At 41.9% G+C, this 11,397-nt stretch overlaps 1 long non-coding RNA gene across 1 annotated transcript; it reads left to right on the forward strand.

Moving 5' to 3' along the window:
• Window positions 1-336: 336 nt before the first annotated feature.
• LOC111813821 lies at window positions 337-10,993 on the forward strand. The gene is made up of 3 exons (XR_002818978.1): window positions 337-449; window positions 2,501-2,635; window positions 10,922-10,993. It is a non-coding gene; the product is annotated as an uncharacterized LOC111813821 (long non-coding RNA).
• Window positions 10,994-11,397: the final 404 nt, after the last annotated feature.

The following is an 11,397-nucleotide window of genomic DNA, read 5'->3' on the forward strand; positions in this document are numbered from 1 at the left end:
AATATGTTATTTAACATTCATTTATGTTGTGCTTACTCTAATCAGAGCACTATTATGTTTTTACAAATCTTAAATCATTAGCCTCAAGTGATATGTACTATCAATATTCTGAATTGTGTATGAATAAAACTGACCAGCAAAAAACTAAGTAATTTGATCCTACTGGCAGATCAGGGGCATGAGCTTATAAAATTCTACTCAGAAAAGAACCCTTCAGGAGATCAGACTCCTTTGTGACATGTGGCTCTGCCTATGCTTCCAGGACAACCATGGAAGGGAAGAAGGTGAGATGGTTTATGGGCATGGCTGGCTTCTTATATTCCATTGGCTAGAACTCAGTCACATGACCACACTGAGCTACAAGGGAGTATGGGAAATGCTATCCAATTGTGTGCCCATGAAGAAGTTAGGTAAGTATTTCCATCCTTTTCTCTACAGAGAAAGACACAGTAAGTCTTCTATAAGAAAGTATACTCTATTTATAGAAAAAGAGTTCAACTTGTCTTTAATCTTTAAGAAAAATTACACATCTAGGAAGTCTAAATGACAGTAAGTAGTGAATTTAGCAAATGAGTTTTCTAGTAGCCAGATATCCAGAGTAGCCACACATCCATTACAGGCTGCTTTTGCCTGTGCCAGGGGGAGGTTATATATGAAACAATTAGCTCTCCCTCCCTTTTCCTTTCTCTCTCCCCACTATGTACATCTTTGCTCCGCACCTCACAACATCACTACCATCTGTCCCAGGCCTTCCACCTTTCCTGTTGTTTTACTCCTTCCTAATTTGTTTTCTGTATGAAACCAAGCAGGCTCACCACAGTCTTAGTCTTGCTAGGCAGTCCTGTCTTGTTGGCAGCCCTTGAGCTATTTCCTGGGGCAGAAAGAAGATTAGGAATGGACCAGAGTATGCGTTATCTCAGCCTTGACACTTGTCATCCTCAGCTGACTAGGGACAGCTTTGCTGCTCAGGGCCTCAGTTTCCCATTGGTTAAGGTCCCAGTTTATCCCTGATGATCTCATTTCATCACAAGAGAGAGGTCCCTGGGTTAGTTGAGGAATCACAGAAGGAAGAATGGGACAATTTCAAAGAGCAGGGGCTGAAACAAAGTCCATCTAGGGATGAGTCCCCTGTACCCCAGAAGCTGGAAGAAGAAAGCAGTAACTGCTGAAGGAGCAAGACCTAGAAAAATGGTATGCTCCTCCCTCCATGTAGACACACAAATCCCAGGGCAGAGCAAAGCACACTCTGGGCTGTGAGGGGAAGCTCCTAGGACAGAGTCACTGTCATTATCTATGGTATTTGAACAAGTGCCTAAATCTACCAGCCTGTGCTGGGGTCTACTGCTTTTAGGAATTTGGGGTCACTGTTAGCAGATGTACTTATTTTTCAAAAGAAATGGAAAATCAAGACTCTTAATCTGCAATACATATATACCTATTTTAAACTTTTTCGAAAAAACCTCTACAAGTCAAACACAGTGTATGTGTGGACCAGAAGGATCTCAGCAGGCAGCGTGGGGTTCAGGATCAGCTCGTGTAAGGATACGGGCATCTCCAGAGCAGTCTCTGCCAAATCAGGAGTGGCAGCACTGTACAGCTGTCCAAACCATCCTGCTTACAGACTTAGATATGTCTCCTTTCCTGCTCCTACTCCTGCCCTCCTCCTCAACTCAGTAATTTCTTCCTTTTGAACAGGTTCATCCCCTTTTCCCACTGTCTATTGTACCCTTCAGATTTTATTTTCTCTTTCAGGTTCTCACACTAAGGAGACAATAAAGATGTTTGCACATTGTGGGTCTGACTTATTTCACTTAAGAGTATGGTCTCTAGTTGCATCCATTTACCAATAAAAGCCTCAAATTTAACCTTTTTATAGCTGAATAATATTCCATTGTACAAAAATGCCATATCATCTTTGTTCATTTCTCAGTTAGTGGGTATTTGGGTTGCTTCCAAGATTTAACTATGACAAATTGTACTGCTATAAACATGGGTGTATATATATCACTATGGTGTGATGTTTTCAGTTCTTCTGGAAAAATACCCAGGAGGTGAATAACTGTTGAATGGTCCCTCTAATCCTAGGTTTTTTAGGAATCTCCACACTGATTTTCATAGAGGCTGTACCAGTTTATAGTCCCACCAACAGTGAAGGGTTCCTTTTTTCCCACAGCCCCTTCAGCGTTTGTTATTGGCTGACTTCTGCTGGTCTACAGAAAAGAGCAGATAATGCTTCATTTGTTTTGTCTCCTTTTCACAATTCTTTGTCCTCTTTTCTGAATTTATGGTATTTTTTTCTTCTTCCAATTTTGCAAGCATATACCTGGTAATATGAACAACTAATTTGTAGATAACAATATGCATTACAACAAATGCTGTGAAATTCAAATTATTTTGTTTAGTGACATAGCATTTGTATTTTTCTGTTTTAATACTATTTTGTACTCTCTTTAAAAGCTAAAAAGAGTGGCAACATCCATATTTTCTCACCCCTATGTAGAGATGCTGGATTTAGGAGGAAGAACACCCCGGAACTCAAGGGTCATTGACCAAAAAAGAAGATGGCAGGGAGATGGCTCACCACTGGGACCGAGGTCCTCATGAGACAAAGAGCCTTTATTCCTTCCTAATACAGGTATAGCTCCAGCAAAGTGGCTGCCTCTTTTCCATAGAAATGAATGCTGCTTTTGTTGCAGGCAGCCGAGTTAGACAGAAATATTATAGGTAGTCAGACAGGGCCAGGCCCTCAAGGAGACAAGATGGAAGACAAGGTGACTTTGCAATTTTTGGAAGAGACAGACACTCCCATATGGGCCACACCAGAAGACCAAGTCAAAAAGAGGAAGCACGGCTACATACTTCCCTAGGGATGGGCATTAGGGATTGATATCCTAAATAGTATCAATCAACTTGAAAGAGCCCAAATGAGTCACTAGCCCAACCCCCAATAGGAAGAGACCCTGTTCCATATTCATGCCCACTTGCTACGTGACTCACTTTCCCATTTGATACTGGATTTAATCAATTTTACCTGAGCAATGGTGCTTGTAATCTCATTGGTTGACCATAGTTTGGTCCCACCTCATGCCCAACTAAACAAGTTCCCATATCTTCTCCACCACCTTAGACCCGCCTCACCACATGGTTTTCCTCTATAAAAGTTCCTGCAAGAGACAACTTCTGGGGGGGGGGACTACCCACTCAGGACCCCCCTTCCTGTCCCTCTCTCAGGACAGGAGCTTTCTTTCTCTCAATAAATATATTCTGCTCATAACCTCCGTTTGTTCCTAAAATTCATTCTTCAGTTTTAGAGAACACGAACTCATGCAGGTCAGGTCCAGAGATCGTTTTTCTCTATGTCATTTGGAGGTTCCCTATATTGTTTGGAGGTCACCCACCCGAGACCAGTTTTTCTTCCCTGTATCACTTTGATTGACCACTGTTCCCTTCACTGTGGCCCCAGGAGCAATACTCCAGAGGCCTCCCTGTATCCTCCAAAGAACATCAGCTCCATCCCGCAGTTGGGCTTTGGCAGCTCAGCAATGGCCGCAGCCCAGACACCCAAGTGATTTTCTTACATTGAATTTATGGCAACTGGTTGGGACTAGAAATACACTTAGCTTGATATTTGTGCGCATGTGGCTGGGACTCCTTTTGTAAGTCAAAGAATCTTTAGGAAAGAATATCACTGGAACCCTTACTTCTTTATACCTTCAAAAATATGTGCACCAAGGTTTCTCATACCTAGTCCCACCTGAACCTCAGAGAGGAACAGCTCCCTCAGGTGACCTGTTTAGTCTTTACCTCAGGAAAGGGAGTTCCTTATCAGGGCTTCCATGACCTTCAGTACACACACACACACACACACACACACACACACAGAGGTTTCGCTTTAAGAATTTATTAAGTTACTTTTATTATAATAAATTAGAATGTACTTAAGTTCGAATTATGTTAAAATATAAATATTACTGCATATCCATTTTATAACTTATGGAAATGCTGCTTAGTTATTTAAAATGATTGACAGAATACAACTTTATAAACATCAAAGACAACAGATTTCTACTACGATCATATAGATCATAGTATGGTGGTCCTCTCTTATCTTTGGTTTCAATTTCCCTGTTACTAGCTCAGACAGAGGAAAGACCATGTTAACACAACTTTGGTGGCAATACGTGGGTTCTACTTTAGTTCTGAGCCTTATTTATAAGTTAAACCTAATTGTATGTGTGTATGAATGTAAACAATGAAAAAAATAGTATACATAGGGTTCAGTATCATCTGCAGTTTGAAGCCTCCAGAGGGGCTTTAGGACAAAACCACCTCAGCTAAGGGGATTTCCATTTAGATGTAGGGGAGAAAGAATTGGAGGTGAAACGGCAAAGACATTGTGGGAGAAAAAGATAAAATGCTGTTGACAGTTGAAGGACTTCACTCTTTCCAGCTGCCCACCCCGAGCAATGTGTCCCTCCCAGCAAGACACTGAGCCTCTCCAAGGCCCGGCTGCCTTGCTCGTACAGAGGAGAATTGTACCACCCACCTTATCCATCTACTTTAGGTACAGTCAAAACTTAATAGGGTCTTTGTGAAAGCATTAGAAACTTATTAAGCACTATACTCCAGCAAGATATTTATAATAATATTACTTTAATAATATAAATTCCAAAAAGTACAGAAGAGGACAAAAGAAGATTGAGAAAGTCCAAGGAAAGGCGTGGGGCGGCTGTCTTGGTGCTGCCTAGTCACAAGGTCAGCAGAGCAATCTCTCCAGAGCATTTTCCCTTTGAAAGCTCAGCTGCTTTGTGATCTTTTGAATGGTCCTAATCACCTTTATTTCCAACTTCAAGGTTTACATTTTGAATAAATTCTTTCTCTGAAGTGGATTACTGAAAGTGGTAAGTGGGTGAAGAAAGTTAGTGACGGATGCACATTGGCATGAACTTTGAATTTCAATAATATTGCAAACCTTAATGCTTAATTTTTCACAAGAGAATAAGTTACTCAGTGTGATTCGATTTGAGATCTGCATTTGTTTAATTATTTCAGGTCACTGGCTTCACAGCTTACTTACACACATGGAGCTTCTAAAGAAGGATAGCATGGCACTAGAGCCAACCCAGGCAACCCTGAAGGTCAGGACAGATGGGGTGTTGTGGGGCCACCCCATTCTGCTGCAGTGACTCTTGTAGGTTTTATCTGGTTGCTTCCTGTGGTTCTCCACAGGAGATTTATGAACTCGAAACTCCATCCTTGGGGCACACTCACCTCCTGCTGACCTTGACCTTGCCCCCGCTTACATTTCTGTCCATTGGTCAGGGTAGCCTAGGCTAACACATGGGGGCACTGGAATGGGCCTAGAGAACCAACAGTCTAGATTGGGTGTGGGTAATAGGTGCCGGGAAGGTGATCTTCAGGGGAAAAGCAGGCAATGAAAAAGAATTAAAAACTGCCATACTATCTTATATGCTTAACTATTCAGAATGGCCCATTGATACTTAAATAGTCTGATAGTAGGAGTGCCTCAATGTATAGAAATCAAAACAAGGATAACCCCCCAGGAAAAGAAAATATTTTGCAAAAAAACAAGGCAATAATGCATAAATTAAGTTTTGCAGTGAATTTTATTTACAAGAATGTACTGATGTGGATACCTTCATTGATTTAGTTAAAAATGAAAGATGGCAACAGGAAACATAGAGGTATTAAATTTTTATCTAGCATAACAGAAAATCAATAGATAACACCTGAGTTAAAAAATGGTTCTATAAGCATACTGAAAATAAATATTATCCCCTTCATTTTACCAATTATAGAGGTCTGTATTTCATGTTCTGAATTATCATCTCAAAAGGTCTTACTCTGCTAGCAGTGGTAGAGCCAACAGGCACAATAGCATTTAGCATAACGGTCATTGTTTCAGAGAACAGGTTTCAATCCCTATGTTCAGTTTACTCTTTTATTTTGTTTTTATTTTAGGAAAGGGTTTACAGGGTGTTTAGGGTCTCACTGCTAGATCAGATTCACAGTGATCTGCCTGTTTACAGACTCCCAAGAGCTGGGATTACAGGTGTGTGCCACCATGCCCAGACTCAATCACCATCTCAGCGTGCACCAGGACAGGGCCAGCAAGGCAAGCCTGGGGATGGAACTCCTGGTCCCTGTGCCTGCTTACAGGCGCTTTAATCCGCTGAGCTATTTGGCCGGCCCTTTTAGTTTATTCTTGACAATTTTTTTTCCAGTTTGCGTAAGCTATAGCTTGGTGATCATTATTTTTAACCTTTATTATTCTAGGGTCAACACATCACTGTAGGACCACCCTGCCATGGATTGCTTACCCGTGGGCCTTGCATTGTCAGCAGTCACATCTAATTTGCCAGAATCGTTTGAGTGAAATCCAGTAAAAGAGTCTTGGAAACATTTTCACAGTAACATAGAACAGCAAAACCTTGGAAAGTCTCCCAAGAATACATGAATGAGGGGAATTTTCAACACTCACAGCCACCACTATGTTGTAGAACCTTTTCTTCAATCATATGAGGCTGTAGACCTAATCTAGTGATGGTGTCAGTGACAACCCATATATAAAATGGGCAATGATTTATTTATTTACTTAATTAATTCCGATATTAGACATTAAATCCAGGACCTTCACACCGAGCTGTAAAGCCAGCCCCTTCTGTCTCTCTGTTGACACAGGGACTCACCAAATTGCCCAGATTAGGCTCAAACCTATGATCCTTTGGCCTCAGCCTTCAGAGGATCTAGGCTCACAGGTAGGTACCACCATGCCCAGTAAATAATTTATTTTTAATGTAAAGGCTAACTATAGAAGCTTTAGTGTTTCCACGCTTCTCTCTAGTGACTTGTCCTCCAGCCCCACTCAGGGCAGCCGTGAGCCCGTGAGTTGCCCTCCAAGCAGCCTTTCCTGAGGTACTGGATTCTCTAAAACAGTGGTCTCTAACTCTTGCGGCATTAGGGGCCAGTTTTGTAGAAGTCCGATTTTCCATCGGTCGGGGTGACAAGATTCGCAGAGCGGCAGCCTACACCCTCGCGCGAGCAGTTCACGGCCGGGTACCTACGAGGCGACTCAGCGCCCACCCGCAGCTGTGCAGCACCGCGTGGCCTGCAGCCTGGGGCTGGGGACCTCTGTTCTAAAAAGAGGAAGAGCACTGGCCAGGGAAGAACCAGCTTGATGGCTCTTTGGGGGTTATTATTGTTCCACCTTAAAATTTTATGTGATTTTATCTTCCATTTACGGGCATTACACCTATGCATGTTTTAATTAAGCAAGCTTAATTCAAACTCTGCTAAATATGATAAAAAATGATAGCGCAAGGTGGAGGCCAGCTTAGAGGAAGTCAGCTTCGAAGCACATCAAGAAGATAAAGGGATAATCTTGGCCTGGATTTCTCATTAAAGAGAGCCCTCTGCTGACCAAAGTGTTCATTTGCTCGCTCCTGGGAGCCTCCGGCTTCCTAGCAATTTTAACAAGACCTTCGAGCAATCACTTCTAAACCACAATCTTAAAACTGCACAATAACCATGGGCTGCTTTTTAATACGGACTGCGTATACTCAGTGATGGAAAAAAATCCTTAAAAAATAACAGCCACCTGGGGCAAAGGGACCAGCAGTCCCAGTCTTAGCCTGTGGGGGGCAGCAAAGACACCACGCAGAGCTTTGTTCCTTTCCGTTTTGTACGGATTTCGTTTATCTTGTGCTGGAAAACCTTCGTTTAGAAACACGTTAAGTAGGACAAGCGCGCCAATAGGATTCAGATTTTGTAGCCAAGACACGGATACATATAACAAGGCGGAAGTTTAAAATTTAACGCATGAAGTGCAACAAGAGTTGAGTAGAAAAAGAAATATTTTTCCTAAATTGGAGAGAGCCGCGGGAGCGGAGAGCAGGTGCTAAAATCTGAAGGAAAGAAGCTTTCAGGCGATTCCGGGAGGGGCGTGAAATATGGAGAAGCCAGGAAGGAAAGACACTGCAGCTCGGGGCGGAAGCCGCGACTTCGGAGAGCGTGCATTTGGGCCACGGTGGCAGCTCATTCTCTAAACGTATTTGCAGCCATAAATATTGTAGTAATTTAGACCTAGAAATTCAGAAACGCGAGTTGCTAGTTCGTAGGCATTCTATTTTATGCATATTGCTTGAGTTAGTCTTGTATATGGCAGCGAAAAATTAAACCATTAAATGGTTTAGAAGAAAAACCGCTTGTCCCCCCACCTCACCCCTGCTCCGCCGCACCCCGGGGCGCTCAGAGGCGCCCACTCTCAATTCTTTCATGGATTCGCTGGATATTTATTTCTGGATTTCTAACGAGTGCACTTAAATGAATTTTTCATGTAAAACTGGGGTATTACCTATTGATTTTCTGTTATTCTAAATGAAGGCCTCGTTTTCCTCTGTTCTCTGCCCAGTTTTTCTCTTGCCCTTGTGGCTGAATCAGGGAAGCTCTCCATGTTACCAGGTCCATAGAAACAGTATTGACGGCAAATCCTAAGTATTTTCTTGCAAAATGTTTTGTTTTCCTGGAATAATAATCACCTTACTTTTCTTTTTTATTTTAAAGAGAAAAAACCCCACAAAATTTCAAAACAAGACAATAAGAGGGTAACAATGGCCAATGCACTGTGTATCCTTACCTTGAGATACTCAGAGTACAGGATATCGGTGTCTAATTGTCCAGCCACTACTAGCACCAAGCTTGCTTGCTTGCTTTATTTTGGCGGAACTGGGGATTGAGCTCAGGCCCTTGAGCTTGCCACTGAGCCATCTCCCCGGCCCCCTCTTAACTTTTATTTTATTTTTTTTCATAATTTTATTGATAAACAAATAGCAATGAGACTGTTTCAAATCAAATTGGTAGGACAGTTTCAATAATTCACACATTGCATACGTTCCTCCCAGAGGTTGATTGCTGTACAAAATGCGGACATGATATTCTATCTACAAACACCATTAGAACAAATCGCTCTATTCATTAAGAGAATGTAACTATATATCTATCCTAACCACTTTGAATGCACAGATACAAAATGGACATTCATCTGTATACTTTTTTTTTGTTAAGTTTCGTTATTTGAATATTATAGGTGTGTGAACTCAGCAAAATATTCTAAAAGAGTCCAGTAGTCCATAATAGTATTGGGTTTTCCGCTTCACTGGCAGTGTCAGAAATTGTTGACCTGAGTCCCCTACAGCTCAACATAACAGCATGGCTTTACTTCTTATATTTCGTTTTTATACTTTTCTGCTGGGTGGTTAAGACCAAGGTAAAGCAGGACCTATGCAACAAGAGTTGTAGCTTTTGGGTCTGATAAGGTCAGTGAAATCTGTTCAGGATTTATCCTGAGGTCCTGTACCTCAGATTGTTTGTCAGTGTCAGCCATGTGGATGAATCACGGCTATTGCTTGGCCAATGTGCTCTCTGTGAAAGCCTGAGAGAATATTTTCTCTCCATGTGACTCTCCTTAGGCACACTCTACATCATCGATCACTTTCCTCTTTGGTCCCATAATCTCCTTGATCAGAAAATTTGGGACAATACTGAGTTACATGTTGTTACAGTACAAGTTCTCATATGTCCTGAGTCTTAATTGACCTTGGAAGGCTAGGGCCAAAATGTTGGCTTTCCTTGTAGCCCTCCTTTTTCTCTAATTTTGGTCTGCAAACTTAGGTTGTTAACCATCCAGAAGACAAGCTTATTTTTTTTTAAATAGTACTACTCATTTTATTATTTTTTTAAATTTATGTGTGTGTGTGTGTGTGTGTGTGTGTGTGTGTGTGTGTGTGGCCAGCTCAGCCCACCAGGGGGCGGGGTGGGCTGGCATGTGGTGCTGCGGGATTGAACCGCGGTCCCTGTGCTTTGCTAAGCTTGTTCTAAGTAGGTGCTTTAGACCACTGAGCCATCTCACCAGCCCCAGAAGACAAGCTTATTGTTATTACCATACAACTTAGGCTGTTAAGCTTAGCCTTACTATCTGTCTGCATATCAAACATCTTAGGCATAATATGGAACAGGTTCAACTATCTTCTATATATTTTTTTCTTTTCACTTTTTCCCTTCTTTTCTCCATTCCCCCATCCCAGTTTCTCTTTCCTTTTGAAGTTTCTTTCCATTTTACAATATATACTGTATATTCTGGATCTTATTTACTCTTTCAGCTTCTCACACTAGGGAAATATATGACATTTATGCACAGGTCAGTCTGATTTATCTCATATATCAGTATGTTCTCTAGTTGCATCCACTTACCCATAAAAGTCTCCAGTTTATCCTTTTATGGCTGAGTAGTACTCCATTGTACTACTGAAACAGATGATGTCTTTTTTATCTATTCCTCTGTTGATGGGCATTTGGTTGTTTCCAAGATCTAGTTATTACAAATTGTTCTGCTATAAACACGGGTATACATATATTGCTATGGTATGATTTTTTTCTCTTTATGGTTTTTATAAAACAATATCTTTATTTTGTCTGTGTATCATATTGCTTATACATCAGTACATTTAAAGCATGAAGGTATTATATGTTTTGTTATTTTTCCTGGAAATCTTAATCCAAGTAGTCTCTGCCCTTCTTACACAGTCTGAATCGATGCTTTTTAAGCCTGCTACAAATGTGCGTCTTGCAACTTATTTAGCCGAGTTGGACTGCCAGTTTCTCAATCCTTCTATTTTCACTTCATGCAGTGTAGGCTCCCATTTTCCTGCTGTTTTCTTCAGGGCATTCCAGTGGTTGTTTTCTGAAGTCCTTGCCAAGGTACAGTCCCCACCAGGGCCAGGCTGACCCAGGTGCCAGACTGAATAGAGTGGGAAGGACAGGGTGCGACATCTGGGGCCAGGCTTCCCACGGCGAGCCACGGCCCCGCCTCGCTGTCTCCCATCACTGATTTCCTGTGTTGCAGTCAGCTGCTGTGTTGAGCAGAGTACCAGGCCATCACTGGTGAAGGAGGCGCAAAGGCTCCGGTCTCCCCAGCTGCCAGTCACAGGAAACAGCAAAGACATCCACCCGAGAATTTCTCCATTTCAAGTTTGTACTGAGTTACTGAGTCAATATCCTTACATTTGCAGACCATTGAACATATGAGTGCCTCCTGCTTTTATATGCATTTATTCATTTCTGAGCGAGTGTGGGAAGATAAGACATGATTATACCATCCTGCACAGCCCCGGGTATGCTACGCAGTTAGCATAATGTAGTAAACTCAGGCGGTGATCCACTCCTGCCATTTGCATCTTTGTAAGGGAGCTACTTCAGCTGCTAGCGCCATTAAAGCCAGGCATATAAATCAGCCCCCAAATCACCTCTTCTGGGGTGGGCTGGCTAACACAGCCAGTGGTAACATCTTTCTTTTTTTAAAAAAATATATATATTTAGTAC

The sequence above is a fragment of the Octodon degus genome, unplaced genomic scaffold, assembly GCF_000260255.1.
Source record: "Octodon degus isolate 3935 unplaced genomic scaffold, OctDeg1.0 scaffold00229, whole genome shotgun sequence".
NCBI lineage: Eukaryota > Metazoa > Chordata > Mammalia > Rodentia > Octodontidae > Octodon > Octodon degus.